At 43.8% G+C, this 18,106-nt stretch overlaps 1 protein-coding gene across 37 annotated transcripts in view; it reads right to left on the reverse strand.

Annotated features, from left to right (window-relative positions):
- PTK2 (protein tyrosine kinase 2) overlaps window positions 1-18,106 on the reverse strand; it is a 247,644-nt gene that overhangs the window by 216,403 nt on the left and 13,135 nt on the right. For 28 of the 37 annotated variants that reach the window (XM_067017362.1, XM_067017365.1, XM_059043007.2 and 25 more), the window contains exon 2: window positions 652-748. The exons of the other annotated variants lie outside the window; for them this stretch is intronic. The gene's annotated coding sequence lies outside the window, so the exon portion shown is untranslated. The remainder of the gene's footprint in view (window positions 1-651; window positions 749-18,106) is intronic. 37 annotated transcript variants of the gene reach the window in all.

Below are 18,106 nucleotides of genomic sequence, written 5' to 3' on the forward strand. Positions count from 1 at the left end.
AAGAGCCCAGCCTTCCTCTCATGAAAATGGGAAAACTCTCATGGAATGACTGCTAACATGTGTGAGCGCTGAGCACCTTACACACCGCTCACCGCCCTGGACGGGGCTATCAAAACACCACTCGTCGGATGGGAAAGCTAGGTTTAGGTAGCTAGTAAAGAGTAGTAAGTAGCTAAGCTGCCAACTGAATCCAGAGCCCATGAGAATCAGGTACCAGAGTAAAGGGCACAAGCTCTGAACCAGACTGAGTCTGAATCCCAGCTTTGCATTTACTAGCTTAGTAACCTTTAACCTCTCTGTACTTAAGTTATGCAAACATGAAAGAGGGGAGAGGAGCGACCTCACTCACAGGGTTATTGTGAGGACCATCAGCAGCCATAACTTGGTGCTTATACGGCACCAGGCACGATTCTAAAGCATGCAATGTTACTGTTGTTGTTAATCACTATTATTACACTATCTCAGCAAAAATATATACATAGTATCTACACAGAGAAGGTACTAAATAACTTCTGTTTTTCTCTCACTTAGTCTGCAAAATTCACTACCGTTGTTTCTACTGTGGGTCAAAGAAACCCTAAGACAGGGGAAAGAAAAATCAAAGCAAAACAAAAAACCAAGACACAAGTGTAGCAAGAGAATCAGACTCACAGTTCAGAAGGCCACCATAACTCTGTGACGAAGTCAAACGATGATTTACAAATACTCCTAGTTTCTCTTTCCTCTTTCCATAGCGGTCAGAAAGAACCTGACAAGAAAAGACAACGCGCGTTTATAAAACCACCTTCACCGCCACTTTTTCAAGCTCTACTGTGTTCATCCCCTCACAGCCATCCTGAATACCTACCACGCATGCTGTGCCAGACCTGGAATGACGGATACAAACATGTTATCAAGTCCCTGTCTTCAAACCTACATTCCAGTTGAGAAAATACATGTGGAAAACTGAAAACTATTAAAACATATCAACAAGCATATATTCATGAGGCACAAAGTTAGAAAGTAAGTTCAGGGTAAGATCACCAACAATATATACATCTATTTCATCCTCTCCCACCAAAATCATACTAAAGGGATATAAAAAAAATTTTACAAACAAAACATAGCTCAGGCAGAACTGAAAGGAGAAAAAGAAAGAGAATTCTGGAAGCTGTGAGAAAAGTTTCTCACATGGAAGATAAAAGACCAAAACAAAACAAATAAGAAAAAAGAAGAAAAGAAACTTGGAGGAAACGGAAACTATGAAAGATTGTAAGCATAGTAAATGACCCAGCAGGCCAAGAAAGCCAAATCCTAAGCCAGCAGTGGAAAAAACTAAGACCCAATTCCATTTACACATCGGTAGCCCAGAAGGCTCCGAACTGGCAGCACCAGTGCAGACAACTGGGGGCGAGGAAAGTGGAGGCCTAAACACAGAGGAGCAGGTGAAGCTGCTTAAGCCACAGCCAGAACCTCAACACCATCTCTGACACACACTGGACGGTCACTCCCTGGAAAAAGCAGAGCGTCTCTGGACTGAAGTCCCCCTGTCCAGCTGCACTAACACAGGCGGACTTCATCCGCGAACATAACTCAGCAGTGGATGCTTCAGCTTCCCACCACCCACCCCCTCGGCCCTCAGAATTCTACAGATAAGAGTCTGGGGAATCTGATCAGGCCAAGGAGAAAGGCCAAAAGATACACTGGGGGCTCCCCAACAAATGGCCCCCCCAGAGTCCCCTGATGTAAAAGTCAAAAGGCCCAGTCCATGGCAGACAGAAGCACAGGGGTGGGACGGTGGGAGGGAAGGAAGCAAGGAGGGAAATAACTTGAAAGAAACAGAGACTATACAATCAATAACCTAGAGATAAGAAGATGCTGCAATCAATAAACAAACACAGGATGTTCTTTTAAAAGAACAAAATAAGAACTCTTGGATATTAAAGAACCTGAGCACAGAAATAAAAAACTAAGGAAGAAGGTTAAGTCACATTGAAGACATCTCCCTGAAAGCAAAATAAAAAGGAAGGAAGAAAGGAAGGGAGGAAGGGAGGGAGGAAGGAAGGCAAGGAGAAGGGAGGGAGGGAAGGTGGGAAGAAAAGTATACTGGAGTGAAAGTATAAGAACATTACAGAACTTGTCTATAACACCCAAGTTGTGGACAGCAAGACTTCCAGAAAGAACAAGGAAACAGAAGGGAGAAGATCTTCAGCACGATAACTTGAAAAAATTTTCCCATAACTGAGGGATAAAAGTTACCAGAATGAAGGTCCCCACTAAATAAGCAGAACAGTAGTAGATGAAAAGAGACCCACACATCATGACATTTTAAAAGACTTGGACAAATTTTTTAATTCCTACATGCTTCTAAAGCTGGAAAGGAAAAAAGTTACCTACCAAGAATAAAAATTAGAATAAGCTTCTGAACTGAAGACCAGTAACGTGCGCCCAGGAGGCAACGGAGCAGAGCGACGCCAACACGGACCCCACGCCGGCCACATGCCAGCCACCTCCTCCATCGCGCTCACTCGTGAACTTTCTGCCTCGTAAGCATCCCGCCTCAGGAAGCCACTGGAGAAAGTCCCCCACTAAACTGTGAGCATAACAAAGTCGGAGGAAGTCATGGACAAACACGAGCTTCGATGAAGAGATGAGGGCATCTCCAGGATGACAGTGAAAGGAGATTCCAGAACGGGAGCTGTGCGCCAGGAGAGGACAGTCGGGGAGCAACGTGGCTCACGAGAAAGGAACGTGGAAGGCTGCCGCACCTGCCCAAAGACACTGGACCACCTTTCTAAAGTGATTCACCTCTGTATGGTGTGCTCCACCCAAACGAAGAAGTCAGTCAAGAAACACATACACAAGCGATACCACAAACATGAAACTCAACTCTGGAGAAAAGCCAAAGGATGAGAGCAAAGGAACGTCCAGGGGCAACACCACAGGAAAAGGCGTAAGGAACAACCGGCTCAGAAAAGCAGAAAACAGATCTCCAGGAAATCGTATCCCAGAAAGAGAACGTGAAGAGTCTATGTGACTGGCCTTGTGGAAGATTTACTAACAGGCTATTGGAAAGTATGGGGGAAATAAGCAGCAGGCATAAAAAGAACTAAGAACACGGGATTCAGTGGTCAAAGGAAGGTGACCATCCATCACACTACCCACTACCCTGTGCATCTCTCTACAAGCTACTCACCTACTGTCCCACCACCAATGACTTGCTTCTCTCTGCCCCTCACTGGCCTGCAGACCTTGTAGAGGGCCATTTCTCAGCAATCACTTTCCAGAACCCAGTGTAATGCTTGCTACAGCAGTGCACATGAGAGCAAAGGTCTTTTTGCGTTTATTCACGTACTGAGTACCTACTCTACATACCTGGCATTCTTCTAGGGAACTAGAAGTCAAAGACATACAGACTTTTCTTGTCCTTCAAGAGTTTAAAAGATTTTTATTCCTGAGAAAACAAATATTTATTCTATATCCTCATCCTCCCCAAAATATGAAAAGTTCACCAATGGTTTACAGAATTTCAATAGGCAAGTTATCACTAATGGATTAGTACCCCAAGACGTGATGATGCTTTTTGACACGGCATGCATTGTGTAACATGAAAAGTGTCAGACTGGGCATTAGGGAATCTGGCTTCCTGCACGTTATGGCATGAGGCCCTTATTGATCAAGCCCAATCTAACTCTCCAGAGTCCTAACATCTCTCAACACTGGCCTCCTAGGAATCCTACACTCCAGCAAAGGTAAACTACTTCCAGTTTACAGAACACATGTGCCCTCCCTCACACCTCTATGCCATTTGCAGGTCCCTCCACCTGGATATTCCTGCCCTGGCTGAACCAGGATGCACACCTGGAGGGAGCCACGCCCCTCTCTCCTGCACTCCCCCAGCATGCCATCACTGACAGAGGGATCTCTGGAGTGACTGACACATGCCATGCATGGTACCGGGCACTGGAACACACATCAGTCAACAGGAGAGACATGGTCCTGCCCCCAAGGACCCTTGTGGTGTAGCTTCCGGTTTAACATGCTTACCAGAGTGGATATTAAATCCAACCCGATCTGTCAGCCTCTCCCTCCACCCAAACAGCAAGATTCTAGGGACAATGGGCAGCCTCTTGCAGCTCTGCAGCCTCAGGCCCACAGACCATTAAATAAAACCAAAGTTAAGATCAAAAAAACTCCAGTCAGTGGCAGGAGGTAAGTAACATGTGCTCTTTAGAGGCCCCCTACCTTTTCTTTTCTTTCCTTGTTTGTTTTTGACCTCTTTTCTATTAAAGGAGTACAAACCTGAAAACTTCATTCATTGAAATTCAAGTCTCTTACAACTGGCTTTCTTCTTGCTGTGAAAGGCAAAACACTCCCCAGGTCTGGTTTTTGTTCACCACCATATACGCAATGGTATACGCTGTATCAAACACGTAGAGCACTTAATCAATAAACATATACTCGATGCATGAGTGACAATGCCTGAATAAATGAATGGATACACTAGCTTTTGAGTGCCTTATAACTGCTCTTTGCTTCCTATTGTATTTTAAGGAAAATTCAAGTAACAACATTTCATTTTAAGCAACAGGAGGCCTGCTCACTTGCCATGTTAGCAGTGGGAGACTCAGTGCATGCTGAGTTCCAGCACTCCTGTTTATCACATGAGCCAATCTATCTTTATTAAGAATATGAAGCTATGCATTTTAACTACAAAACTGATAAAATATAAGCATAAAAATTTGAACTAGTTCAAATAGAGAAAATGAGATATTTCCCAAACTGTATAATTAAAATACATAAATAAAATCTTTTGCTCCAGATAGATAAACAGAAACTAAGCCTGTCTTACTATACAATAAAATACACTGCCAGGTCCCTGAAGATATTTGTAAGATGGATATTCTCTACATTTTGGGTATGAATGGTGTTTTATGATGGATATAAATAGACACACCTGGGCTGCCCTGAACCCCTTTCCCTTTCTAACACGCAAACTAAAATTTCCCACCAGTTGCACACTCTAAATCTGTTTCATTAACAGGTAAAATATTTCCTTCCATCGCCATGCTTACATTGTTCTCATTTCAATGCACAATCCAACGTGGCCAGCTTTCTAACATCCATCTCTCTCAGTAAGCCTCAATAACAACCCTGATAATCATCATACAGTGACAGCTTTTCTCCTAAGTGCTTTATAAGTACTAGTTCCTCACGCCTCTAGCTGGTTACTATTAGTGTTCCCATTTTACACGTAAGAAAGCTAAGTCTGAAGAAATTTTCAAGGTCACACAGCAAGGAAGGGAGAGATCAAGGATTCAAACACTAGCTTAACAGCACTTTTAAAATCATGATGCTATTCCGGTTTCCCAAATTAACCAGATAATATTACTGTTAAAACAATGAACATGATCTGGGCTTTCCAAAGCAAGCACAGCAGAAAAACTCTTCCTAAAGCTGCGTAACATTCAACATGATACACTGACAAATTATAAGATATCTGGCTCGAATTAAGCATGTAGGCTGAACTCCTGGAGAAGAATTGGTTGTTCGATGCTAAGTGCTAAATAAGGCCGAAACCCACTACTTCTTAACCCACAACATCCTAACAATTTAAGTTAACTGTGATGGTCTCCAATGTCCAAAATATACAACCATTTCACATAGGCTGCCCTTCCTCTAAGCTCAGTCTACCAACAGTTTTGTACGTAGGCAAGCTGCAACCTGTATTCTAAAAAATATTAGGTCAGAAGTAACTTTCTTAAAAACCAAAGATATATAAAGAATGTGAATATGATTATGAAAATCACCTGGGCAAACGAAAGCTTCTTTATGCTTCAAACTAATTTTCTAGCCAAAAATATTCTAATACTAGACTGTGGTGCTGCTCACAGGTTGGGATGCAATGTCTCAGGCATCTCTGAGATGCCTGGTACTAAACTAATGACTAAGTAAATACATTAACAAGAAAGAAGAGGTAAAGTTACTAAATTCAGAAAAAACAATATTAACAACAACACTAATAACAGACTGCCTATTATGCCTGCAGAATAAATGATGAATATAAACCGCCTTCTAGTTCTTGGAGAAACTGATCAAACTGAATCGGAGAATGATTAAGATTAGCCTTCAGGAACTTCCCTGGCGGTCCCGTGGGTAAGACTCTGCGCTCCCAATGCAGGGGGCCCGGGGTTTGATCCCTGGTGGGGGAACCAGATCCGGCATGCATGCTGCAACTAAGGCCCGGTGCAGCCTAAATAAATAAAAATAAATCTTTAAAAAAAAAAAGAAAAACTAGATGAGCCTTCAAACTCCCATGACAGAAATATCTACATTGTTAGGAACTGTATTTGTTGAACATCAGGTTAATTCTTTACTTATTTATTTATATGACTAGCCATGTACAAACTATGTTATACCACATTTGTAAGAGAGTTATGATAATCTCTAACAGATGAGATAACAAAATTAGAATTTAGCAACCTGGTCACCATCCCACAGGGAGCAAGGATCAGATCTGAGACTCAAAGTAAAATCTGTCCAAAGTCCATGCTCTTAACCATTGCTCTATTTTGCACTGTGAATAACATTCCCAAAAAATTCTACTGTGCAAAAGGCTTAAAAATACTAACAGGGCTTCCCTGGTGGCACAGTGGCTGAGAGTCCATCTGCCGATGCAGGGGACGCGGGTTCGTGCCCCGGTCCGGGAGGATCCCACATGCCGCGGAGCAGCTGGGCCCGTGAGCCATGGCCGCTGAGCCTGTGCGTCTGGAGCCTGTGCTCCGCAACGGGAGAGGCCACAACAGTGTGAGAGGCCCGCGTACCGAGGGGAAAAAAAAAAAAAAAAAATTAACAAAACACTATTCTACTCAAATAAATTAATAGGCACAGTTAACATATTCAAGACAAGTCAACCCTTCAATCATACTCGAAAGAACTAATGGTTATTACGGTATATCTAAGGGTCATTTTGTCTACCTGAGAGAGACACCAAAAGAAGGACCTATGAACCAAATTCAAGAAGTAATTAGAAGGAGCATCTCCTGTAGGGACCGAGAGAGGTAACTGATCAAGGGACAGTCATTTGGACATTAATGGCCCAGATGAAACCAGAAACCATCATTACCTGCACAATGGAAGCAGTGTGCCAGTGCAGGGTCCCAGGTCTAGGGAAGGAAGAGTAAAGCACACTCTATCCTGTCTCTCCTGGAGACAGCAAAGTAAACCTGGATGGAGCAACTGCAGAAGCTATTTAATGAACAGTACACAGTAGCAGGTGGATTAGGAAAGGAGACTGGAATTCAGACCACCACCAAATTAGCAGATTTAAATATGACAAAGAGCCCCTAACAAAATACCCTAAATGTGGAGGATGTGCTCAACACATATTTGGCATAGGAAGAGCCAGGCACACTTTGATTCCCATGGGAAAAGAAAATCAAGATAAGTCAATACTGAGATGAAACAGATGTTAGAATGAGCCCACAAAGCCTTTAAAGCAGCTATTATGCAAATAATCCCATAAACAAGCACACACCCAATATACTCAATATCACAAATTCTTTTTAGCTCTTAAACCCACGGGCTTTGGCCCCCACCACTCCATATAAACTTCTCTATCCAAGATCACCAATAATCTCCAAACTGCTCGATTCAGTGGTCAGTACTCTGGCCTCACCTGACAAGAGTCGGTCACTTCCTCTCCCCTCCTCTTGGCTCCCAGGATGCCATCTTCCCCTGCTTTCTTCTCACCTCACAGGTGCCTCCTCCTCTCTCTAACCAGTCAATTCCAGAGCCCCCAGGGCTCTGTCCATTCTCCTTTTAGCTGTGCTTACCTCCCAGGCAAGCTCACTCTGAATGCTGTCTCCTGCTAACTCTAAAATGTGTCTCTAGTTCAGACCCGCTGCCCAGCTGTTGTCCTGGACGGACTGCTGTCAACCCTGCATTGCAGCCACCACCTTCCACCTTCTCCTGCGCATCACAGAGGAGAAGCCAGAACTGGGTTTCCCAAAACCCCCTCCTGCCACGACACAGGGCTGGAGGAAACTAATAAGAGGCACTTGTGCAAGACTGGTAAGATGAACGAGATAAGTACCCTCAGGAGGCAACTGTGGGCAGAAGCATAGCTGCAGGCCGATGCGCAGGGAGAAAAAAGAATTCACCAACTGTGGCAGCTAAGAGCTAGAGTGGCTTCCACAGAGAATTCCCAGTGGCCCCAGAGGGAGACCCCAGGAACCACCTGCTTCAACCACTGAGATCAGCAGCAGCGGCTCCAACTGTCCAGATCACTGTTGATTCCAGATGAGCTCCTGGGACACACTCACTGTCACGGCTGCTTCCTTGACCTTCAACCCTGCCAGCCCTATTCCAACAGAAGTGATGGATTCTAGTTCCTATATTGAAAAATCATCTAGAGTGGCTTCTGTTTTCCTGACCAAACCCTGACAGATGCACTGTATGCTGGGATCAGCTGCTAGCCCGCTCAGAGCAGTGAAACGTCGCCAAAGAGAGTGGCGTAAAATGCCCAGCAGACCCCTCAAAGCTCAGGTGTGGCCTTCCGACACGACCCTTCCGCACGCGGTCAACCCCCCCTCAGCCAACTGCTGAGGGTGTCATCCCTAACCCTTCCTCCCACACTCCCCACCCAATCTTGTCGGCTTTTCCTGCAAAACACGCCCCCAAACTGCCCTTGGAATCACATCCCCCAGCACCAGGCTGACCCGAGCTGAAGGATGACAGCGGCAGCCACGCCCACGCAGCACCGGCCTCCCTGATCCCGCCCTGGCCACCCCAGTGCCTGTTCCCAACGCTGCACGTGACTCGGACTCTCAATCAGACACACCACTTCTCTGCTCAAGATCCTAGACAGTCCCTCAGTTTACACGGATGTTTGCACGGCCAAAGAAATGTGCTGAGAAAAAACAAAACTGCTTAAGACTATCAGCCTTTCAGCAAGAACAGTTGCTGAAAGAGTTGAGGACATGGGAAACAACATCAATAATCAATTAAAGAACGAGGCAAATGATTCCGGGTGGCTCTCCTTGGCTGTTGATTCGTCAACAGATGGTTCCCACACTGCGCAGCTATTTATTCAAGGAGCCAATGGTACTGAGGAACTGGCCTCCAAGAATAGCGTATGTGGAACTACCGGTGAGAATATTTTCAAAGAACTGGAGAACACACTAATTTAGTACAACCTGAAGTAGAATACAAATGATGACAATAAAAATACATGGGGAGGGACTTCCCTGGTGGTCCAGTGGCTAAGGTTCCACACTCCCAATGCAGGGGGCCCGGGTTCGATCCCTGGTCAGGGAACTAGATCCCGCATGCATGCCGCAACCAAGAGTTCTCACGTCGCAACTAAAGATCCCACATGCTGCAACTAAGACCTGGCACAGCCAAATACATAAATAAATATTTTTTTAAAAAAACCACGGGAAGCAGAAGAAGGGTTGGCTGGACAAATTTACAAAGATTATGAAAATGTAAGCTGTACATTTACAGCTTTTAAAACCTGTTAAGCTTTTAAAGTTATTTAAACTATGGTTATTCATTGTATTCCTCATCAGCACGTACTCTGTGCAATGTATTTTAATCTGTTATGTGTTACTGAACCAGTAGCATCAACAGCAAACTTCACTGAAATATCCTGACTTGTCCTCCCATACAGCAGTTTAATGATTGGGGGTAGGTTTTGTTGTGACTTGTTGACCTCAGAGCCATGATTGAAATTTTTCTGAAAAAGACCCTCCTTCAACTATCACTGTTATCGAAAAATTGTATTCAATGAAATTAGCTGTTGCTAAAGACTTGATAATATTTCTTAATGAATCCAACATAAAATTACAAGGCACAACAGTGCTTATATGAGAGACTTCTACTGCAGTAAAGTCATTTCAATGACAGCCAATGTTTGAATCGCAAGTAACACCACGCTTCTTTACACTCTCCCTATGCTCTCAAAAGTTACAAAGACAAGCGAGATTTCCATTCCCACACAAATTCACAGCAGATACATTTCTGAGTTTAAGCTACAGCAGCATTTTTTGAACCTTGATGCAAGTATAATGAAAATTTACATATTTCAAAATCCATTTAACTATGCAGTTGAGGCCCCCCTCTAACCATCAATTGGAAGTGATTAATCTGCAATATAATGACATGCTAAAAGGCAAATATCAAGAAGAACCTAATAGAATTCTATAAATGCCTTCCAAGCAATGAATATGCTCAATTAAAATGACATACTCCTGCACTGATATCAGGATCTGAGAGTACCTATCGGCATAAAGACATTCTCAAAGGTGAAACACATAAAACCTCCTGGGCAGATCAGCATTAAGAGATGAGTATCTGTAATTGACTCCAATGACAGGGAGTACTAACTTCAAAACTCCAATTAAGGAAAGCGTTATCCCCTTCCTCCCCCAAAAGAGAATTCCATTCTTCTCATTAGTGGACCTGTATTATAAAAAAGTTATACTCAGTTATAATTTGAATTCTGTCCATGAAAAATCTGTAGAAATTCGGTGTTCTCTCTTATTATAGAAGTATTTACATAATATCCTTGATTTTGCCTATTAGTCTGAAAAACCTAAGATATTTCCTTTTATGGAAACTGTGTGCCTTTATAGAAATGTCTGACAATCCATTTTAGTCAACTAAATCCCCCTGTCTTCTACACACAGGTACAGTTAAGACATATTTCACCCATCTTCAACTTTCTCAGTTGATCTTCTTTTTGATTTATGTCTGCATTTTACATTTATTCCTGATAAATTTTAATTTTACCTTATTGATTTCAGCACTTCATTACAACCTGTCAAAATATTTTAAAATATTGATTCTAAAAATGAGCTGGCCCCCAGCATGACTCCTGATCTTTATTCAAGTCCCTTATAAAAAATTAGGACAGGTGTCAAGGATGACACACTTCTGGAGACATCTTTACTTTGGTGTAGAAATTCTGATTTTTCAGTTTTGTGGTGAATTATACTGCGTGTGGCTGCAAAATATATCTTCTATCTAAAGGCAATAATTCCTTGAACTCCCTAGTAATGACAGAAATAATAATTAACTTCTCTAGGCTTTGTGCAGTAAAGCATGAACCTTGCCCAGGGAAAGGTCTTGCCCGTGCACAGCTCCTGGGAAGTCACCTCTGAGCCCTCAGAACCTCCTGCCTGATTAGGCCGCCTTAATTTAGCTGGGGGCCTGAGGTCACACATTCCTAGGAAGAAACTACACTCATTTCTGGTGCTAGCAAATCCTACTTAAAGGTGACACCTGTCCATCTCTCACAGCCATGTGACTATTAAGAGATGCCTAACAGTATGTAAACTTCAGCTCTAACGTACAATATAGCATGTTGAAAACATTCCAGGACCGTGGGAGTCCCACACACCTGGCCAGCCTTCTATGTACCAAACACGTGTCTTGTTTTGTCTCTGGAGGGGAGGAAAGGCTAGGGATACAGTTCCACTTCGGAGGGGCTGCATGTGTCTGGGATTTACCTGGCAGTTTGGGATGTATTACATTTAAAGTAAAACCCCTGTGATTTGGATGATTAGCTTAAACCTTTGCAGAGTGCCAGAAGTATACAATCTAACAACAAGGAGCCACTCCCCATGGGGGCTGGGCTCCCTTTTAATAATCCAACAAGAGCCCTAGAGTTCTCTCCCCAGGGAAAAACAACACACATTTACACAATTCTGCTTACAACTTAATTTCTGGGGCTCAGGGACCTAGGAAACAATGTTTCCTTCTCAAAGCAACTGTGATCCCTAGTAAACTCAAGAGCAAAGACAGCTTCGTGAACTTGTCACCGCAGGAGAAATCTGGGAGCTGTCCCAGAGTTACCCTGGACCCCTCTCGCGGCCCCTGCCGCGTCATTTGCCTGGTCTGGGCCTGGAGATTAACTCAGAAACGGGCTTCAAATCAGTCCCCTTCTCTCCCGTTCCTCAGTCACGCCCTTGATCAAGGCTTTCTTCATTTATCTGTACAACGTAACTGTATCATTAAAAGAACACAAGCTGTGGAACTGGACCATCTGAATTCTGCCCGTCTCTTCACTAGCGAGTGACACCGGGCAGGCATTTCCTGAGTGACAGACGCGTGCTTCCTCCCCCTTCTCAACTGCTTTACTGTAACACGGCCCACGCTGATCCAGTCCAAACCTCCTCCAACCATACAAATGTGTTCTATATCAGAACCAAGTACAAACTGCTTTCTTTGATCCTGCCTATAACGCCAACTTCACCTCCTCCTCTACCCAACCTATCCTGTACTCCAGATTTCACAGGGACATTCAGCTCCACAAACCCCGGCCCCTCACGCCTCCACACCGTTGCACAGGGCGGGTCCTGTCTTGAAGGCCCTTCCTGCTTCCCATTTTCCACTCGACTTCTACAGATCCTTTCAGACAGTTAGAACCTGCAGAGGCCACTGCATCTGGTCCACAACCAGTTTTTGTATGGTTCCTTGGCTAAGAATGCTTTTTACTTTTGTAAAGGGTTAAAGAGGGGAAAAAAATACGTGACAGGAGATATGCGGCCTGCAAAGCCTGAAGTGTTCACCATCTGGCCTTTAACAGAGAAAGTCTGCACCAGAGCTTGACTATCAATGGGGACGTGCCCTCCAGGCCTCAGAGACTCCGCTGTGACACAGCCTCTGACCTGAACCAGCCCCACTCCCCTCTTGTCTGTATCACCTGGGCTTAATACTGTATGAGCCACAAGACAGGTGTTTAATAAATGCTGAACAAATGAATGAACTGACTAGACCAGCTCAAAAACAAACCAGGGAAACACATAAGTGGAAAAGACTCAGCCTTTAGTAGTAAAACACTACATAAGTCGAGTAAAGATCCTGATCCTAGCACTTCACATTTGTCCAAACTTTACACAGTAGCTGCACAAATACCCTCAATGGCTGATATTATAAATACCAGACTTTATAGGTAAGGACACCGAGACTCACAGAAACTAAACAACTTGTCAAAAGTCACCTGACAAAAGGCAGAGAGACAATATCTGAACCCAGGTCTTAGCTTCCCAGATGAGATACTCTTTCTTTTAAAAAGACCTGCCTCCCCACACAAACCATGACGCCCAGACCCCTTCAATTACCAATACCTGAGACGTTAGGGGAGGGATAAAATTTAATTTCTGACTCATTATTTAATTTTGTTAATTTTCAAGTCAACGCTACTTTTTGTAAACAAAACAAAAATGAAATGGATACGCAAAATAAGCACTAGGCTAAAAGACCCTGGTATAACCACAAACTAAAATTTTCTTTCTCTCCTTTTTTTCCATCAGTCCTTAAGAAAGTAAAATTAAACAGCTTAATTAACAAATGCCACTGAAAGGAAGCGGCTGCAGGCACAGCATGAACCCCTGCCCATCGGCTAAGCTGAAACAAAGTGGCAGTCGAGGCAGCCACCTGTCCTCCAGCTTCAGCTTGGACAGAACAGAGTCCAAGAGCTGAGAACGAGCATTAAACACCTTGACTTCAGGCAGGAAATAAAACAAGTATTTCCAGAGGCAGAAATGAAATATAAGAAACTCTATTAAATAAAAAAATTTAGTCTAATCTATTAATCTAATCTTTTTGCAAAACCAAGGTATAAATTATGCATAGCTGGAATTTAAGTACCTAGGTGCCCAGAAGTTTCTGAGTCAGGACCAAGATGTAGCCAAACTGAACTAGGATGTGGGTCTATTAAAGATAACATTAATTTCAAATAAGTGGTTCCATACAGAACACATTTTCTTACTACAATCCCCGTTTAGAAATAAGTCACAACAAGGTACATGAAAAATATTAACTCATTTGGAATTTATCACACTAAAATAAATCATAAGTCATCAAAGGAATCTTCATGGAAATTAGAAAATACAGGGAATTCCCTGACGGGCCAGTGGTTAGGACTCCATGCTTTCACTGCCGAGGGCCCGGGTTCAATCCCTGATCAGAGAACTAACATCCTACCAGCCACGCAGAGTGGCCAAAAGAAAAGAAAATATATCTAAATATTGAACATATTTATTGACTAGAACAATTAATGTTTTATGAATAAATAAAAAAATACCTCACATCAAATTGTAGCCCTTGGGCAAAGAAAGATTCCTTAAATGAGACCCAAAAAAAACTAATCATAAAGAAAAAGACTGGGGCTTCCCTGGTGGCACAGTGGTTAAGAACCCACCTGCCAATGCAGAGGACACGGGTTTGAGCCCTGGTCCGGGAAGATCCCACATGCCGTGGAGCAGCTAAGCCCGTGCGCCACAACTACTGAGCCTGCGCGCTAGAGCCTGCGTGCCACAACTACTGAGCCCACACGGAACAACTACTTAAGCCCACGTGCCTAGAGCCCGTGCCCTGCAACAAGAGAAGCCACCGCAGCGAGAAGCCAGCACACCACAATAAAGAGTAGCCCCTGCTCGCTGCACTAGAGAAAGCCTGCGCGTAGCAACGAAGACCCAACACAGCCAAAAATTAATTAATTTTTTTTTTTTTTTTTTTTTTTTTTTTTGCGGTACGCGGGCCTCTCACTGCTGTGGCCTCTCCCGTCGCGGAGCACAGGCTCCGGACGTGCAGGCTCAGCGGCCATGGCTCACGGGCCCAGCCGCTCCGCGGCACGTGGGATCCTCCCGGACCGGGGCACGAACCCATGTCCCCCGCATCGGCAGGCGGATTCTCAACCACTGCGCCACCAGGGAAGCCCAATTAATTTTTTTTAAAAAAAGAAAAAGACTGATAAAGTCAACGACATTAAAATTAAGAACTTTAGTTCCAAGACACCTCAAAAGTAAAAAGACAAACCAGAAACTGGAAGAAAATATTCACAACTTATAATGACAAAGGATAGTAATCCACACGTAGAAAGAACACCTGCAAGTCAATAAGAAAAACATAAGAAGAAATTAGGTCAATGTTTTCACAGGTCCTTCATGGAAGAGAGAAGAGATATGACCAATATATTAAAAGAGTATCAACAAAGTTAGTAATAAGAGAAATTCAATTTAAACCACAAAAAGATATTATTACATAACCACCAGAATGGTAAAACTGAAAAAAAAGACAAAATAAACTACTAGCAAGGATGCAGAACCAGGAGCGGGATGTAAATTGGCAGGGCTACTCTAAAAGCAATCTGGCAGTAAGCACTCAAGCTGAAGGCTGGCCAGCCCAGAACCGGCATCACACTCCCACGTGGGCAGGCTGGACGCATCCACACACATGGGCAGCCAAAGACGTGTCAGCAGCGCTTGCAAGAGCAAGGCTGCAAACCACCCAAATGCCCATCAACTGGAGACCAGGTTACACAACAGTGAAAGTGAACGCACTGATCACGTAGGGCACCTCCTACGGGTCTCAATCACAGTGCTGAGTGGGAAAAGGCAAGTCACATGTACTGTGATTCCCTAATAAAGTTCAACACAGACGAAGCCAACACAAAAATAAGAAATAATAAACGCAACATGCATTCAGTGACCGCTGTTTTAAATGCTGGGGATACAGCAGTGAACAGACATTTTGCCCTGAGATTTTGTCACAACCAAGTGACAAAGAAAATAAAAGTGAGTAAAATACAAATGATATCAGGCCTTGAAGAAGGAGGCTGTAGCTAAGGGGGCTGGGGGGAGGATGGCTATGCAGGCTTCACGATGTGGGAGGCGGGCTGCGGTGGGCAGCAGGCGAGCCTTCAGAGTGGAGATGCCTCCATTGCTGCAGCTGGGCCGTAGGTGCTAGGCTTGCTTTATTCTTCTCTACACCAGGGTGGCCCCATTGCTTGTTTTTGTACAGCCCATGAGCTAAGAAAGGTTTTTACACTGCATATGATTAAAGAAATTATTAAAAGAATAATAACATTTTGTTGCATGTGAAATTACATGAAATTCAAATTTCAGGGTCCAGAAATAAAATTGTACTGGAACACAGACAACTCACTCCTTTACCACAGCTGCTTTTGTGCCAGAATGGCAGGGCTGAGTACTGGGGACAGAAGCTGTAGGTGGCCTGCAGAGCCCAAGTGTGTTCTGTCTGGGCCAGTACGAGGAAGCTCACCTCTGCAGACTCGGGTACCTTCCTTTGGGAGGTCAGAGCACTCTTGATCTACACCTTACACACATCTTACACATGTTCTTCTGTATCTCTTCAATGTTTAATAAAATCATTTTTTGAAAAAGACTAATACACTAAGTATATCTCTCTAATGAACCTTGTTCTATTAAAGCTTCATGCTGCTTCTCCATCCTAATGACTAAGTTTTAAAAAAAAACAAGATATGTACTGCTACGAGGAGCATTAAAGCAAGACAGCAAAGCAAAGCAAGCTACTGTTTATTTTGACTCAAGTACAAGAAAAACAGAAAGGGAGGGAGGGAGGGAGGGAGGGAGGAGAGAAGGAGGGAAGGAGGGAAGGAGGGAAGGAGGGAAAGAGGGAAGGAGAGAAGGAGGGACGGAGGAAGAGAGGGAGGAAGGGAGGGAGGAAGAAAGGGAGAAAGGGAGGGAAAGGAGAGAAGGGAGGGAGGGAGGGAGGGAGGGAGGAAGGGATGACTTTTCCACACCAGTCTCCAAGGCCGTGGAGAGAACCACAGCCTTGCTTAACACCCAGCTCATGAGGACTATTAGATGCTCTGTGCATCACTGACTTAAAAAAGCTGTACAGTTACACCTGATCCCTTCCAGTCTTCTGAAAGAAATGTGTCATGAATTGTTATGTCACATTTTAGCAAGGGCCACAATATCTGGCCAACATTAGCATATATGTTCCCAAAGCAAGTGCCTTCACATCTTTTAAATATAAGCCAGTATCTCTGATTAGAGTTAATATTAATTAATGATGCCCATTAAAGGTGGTGATGAATACAGAGAGAGTTCACTACACCATTCTGTTTTTGCATATGTCTGAAAATTTCCACAAAGTTTTAAAATAAAACTGAAGATTCATATTTTAACTTTAATTATTAAGTATAATATCCATGTAATAGAAACTCACACAATTCCCATTTATGCATGTTTCAAAATCCTTAGTATAAAATGGCTTTCCATCACCCTTACTACTGGCAACTTAAAAAAAAAATGCTTATTTAAAAATCTATGTGAGGGGCTTCCCTGGTGGCACAGTGGTTAAGAATCACGTGCCAATGCAGGGGACACGGGTTCGAGCCCTGGTCCGGGAAGATCCCACATGCTGAAGAGCAAATAAGCCCGTGCGCCACAACTACTAAGCCTGCACTCTAGAGCCCACGAGCAACAACTACTGAGCCCACATGCTACAACTACTGAAGCCCGCGTGCTACAACTACTGAAGCCTGCGCACCTAGTGCCTGTGCTCCACAACAAGAGAAGCCACCGCAATGAGAAGCCTGCGCACCGCAACAAAGAGTAGCCCCCACTCGCCACGACTAGCGAAAGCCCATGCACAGCGACGAAGACCCAACGCAACCAAAAATAAATAAATTAAAAAACAAAATCTATGTGAAGACACAGCACTGCACCTTCTGACCCTAGCAGAAAGGGTCAGAAAGGGTCCCTCCCGCCCTCCCTTCTCTCCTTTCCCTCCCTTTCTTTTTTCAGCAAGCAGCTGAAAAAGTCAAAGGACATTCACCCACAGGAAAACAAGCTGTATCAGCTGTGCCTCTACGTTCTCTGTGTATACAGCAGTAAATGAAAGAAATACCCCCATTCTCTTTGAGCTGCAATATTACAAAATGGGCAATGATGCAGAGAGGACTGAGAACTTTAAAAACTGGCAAACTTTTACTGTAAATGTTTACTTTTAATAGTTATTACCTTCTGTGAAATATCTCAAAAGGTCACACACGCACTAGTGAACACCAGAACCTTACATGCTGCATATCACCTCGTTCTCTCATCAGCCTATGGTTCTATTATTTGGCCAATTTAAAGGACAAGGAAATGGAGTTAGAGAAGTTAACAAGCTAGGCCAAGACCACAGAGTCAGAGTCTGACTCCAAGGCCATGCCCTTCACCACTGCACTGCCAGTGGTTATTCAATGTTCCAACTAAGTGAGGCAACGTCATCTTATGACCCATACCTTGAAAACCAGTACCTTGCTACTCAAAGTGGGGCCCAGGGACCACCAGCACGGCACCAC

Source organism: Kogia breviceps, chromosome 17 (assembly GCF_026419965.1).
Source record: "Kogia breviceps isolate mKogBre1 chromosome 17, mKogBre1 haplotype 1, whole genome shotgun sequence".
NCBI lineage: Eukaryota > Metazoa > Chordata > Mammalia > Artiodactyla > Physeteridae > Kogia > Kogia breviceps.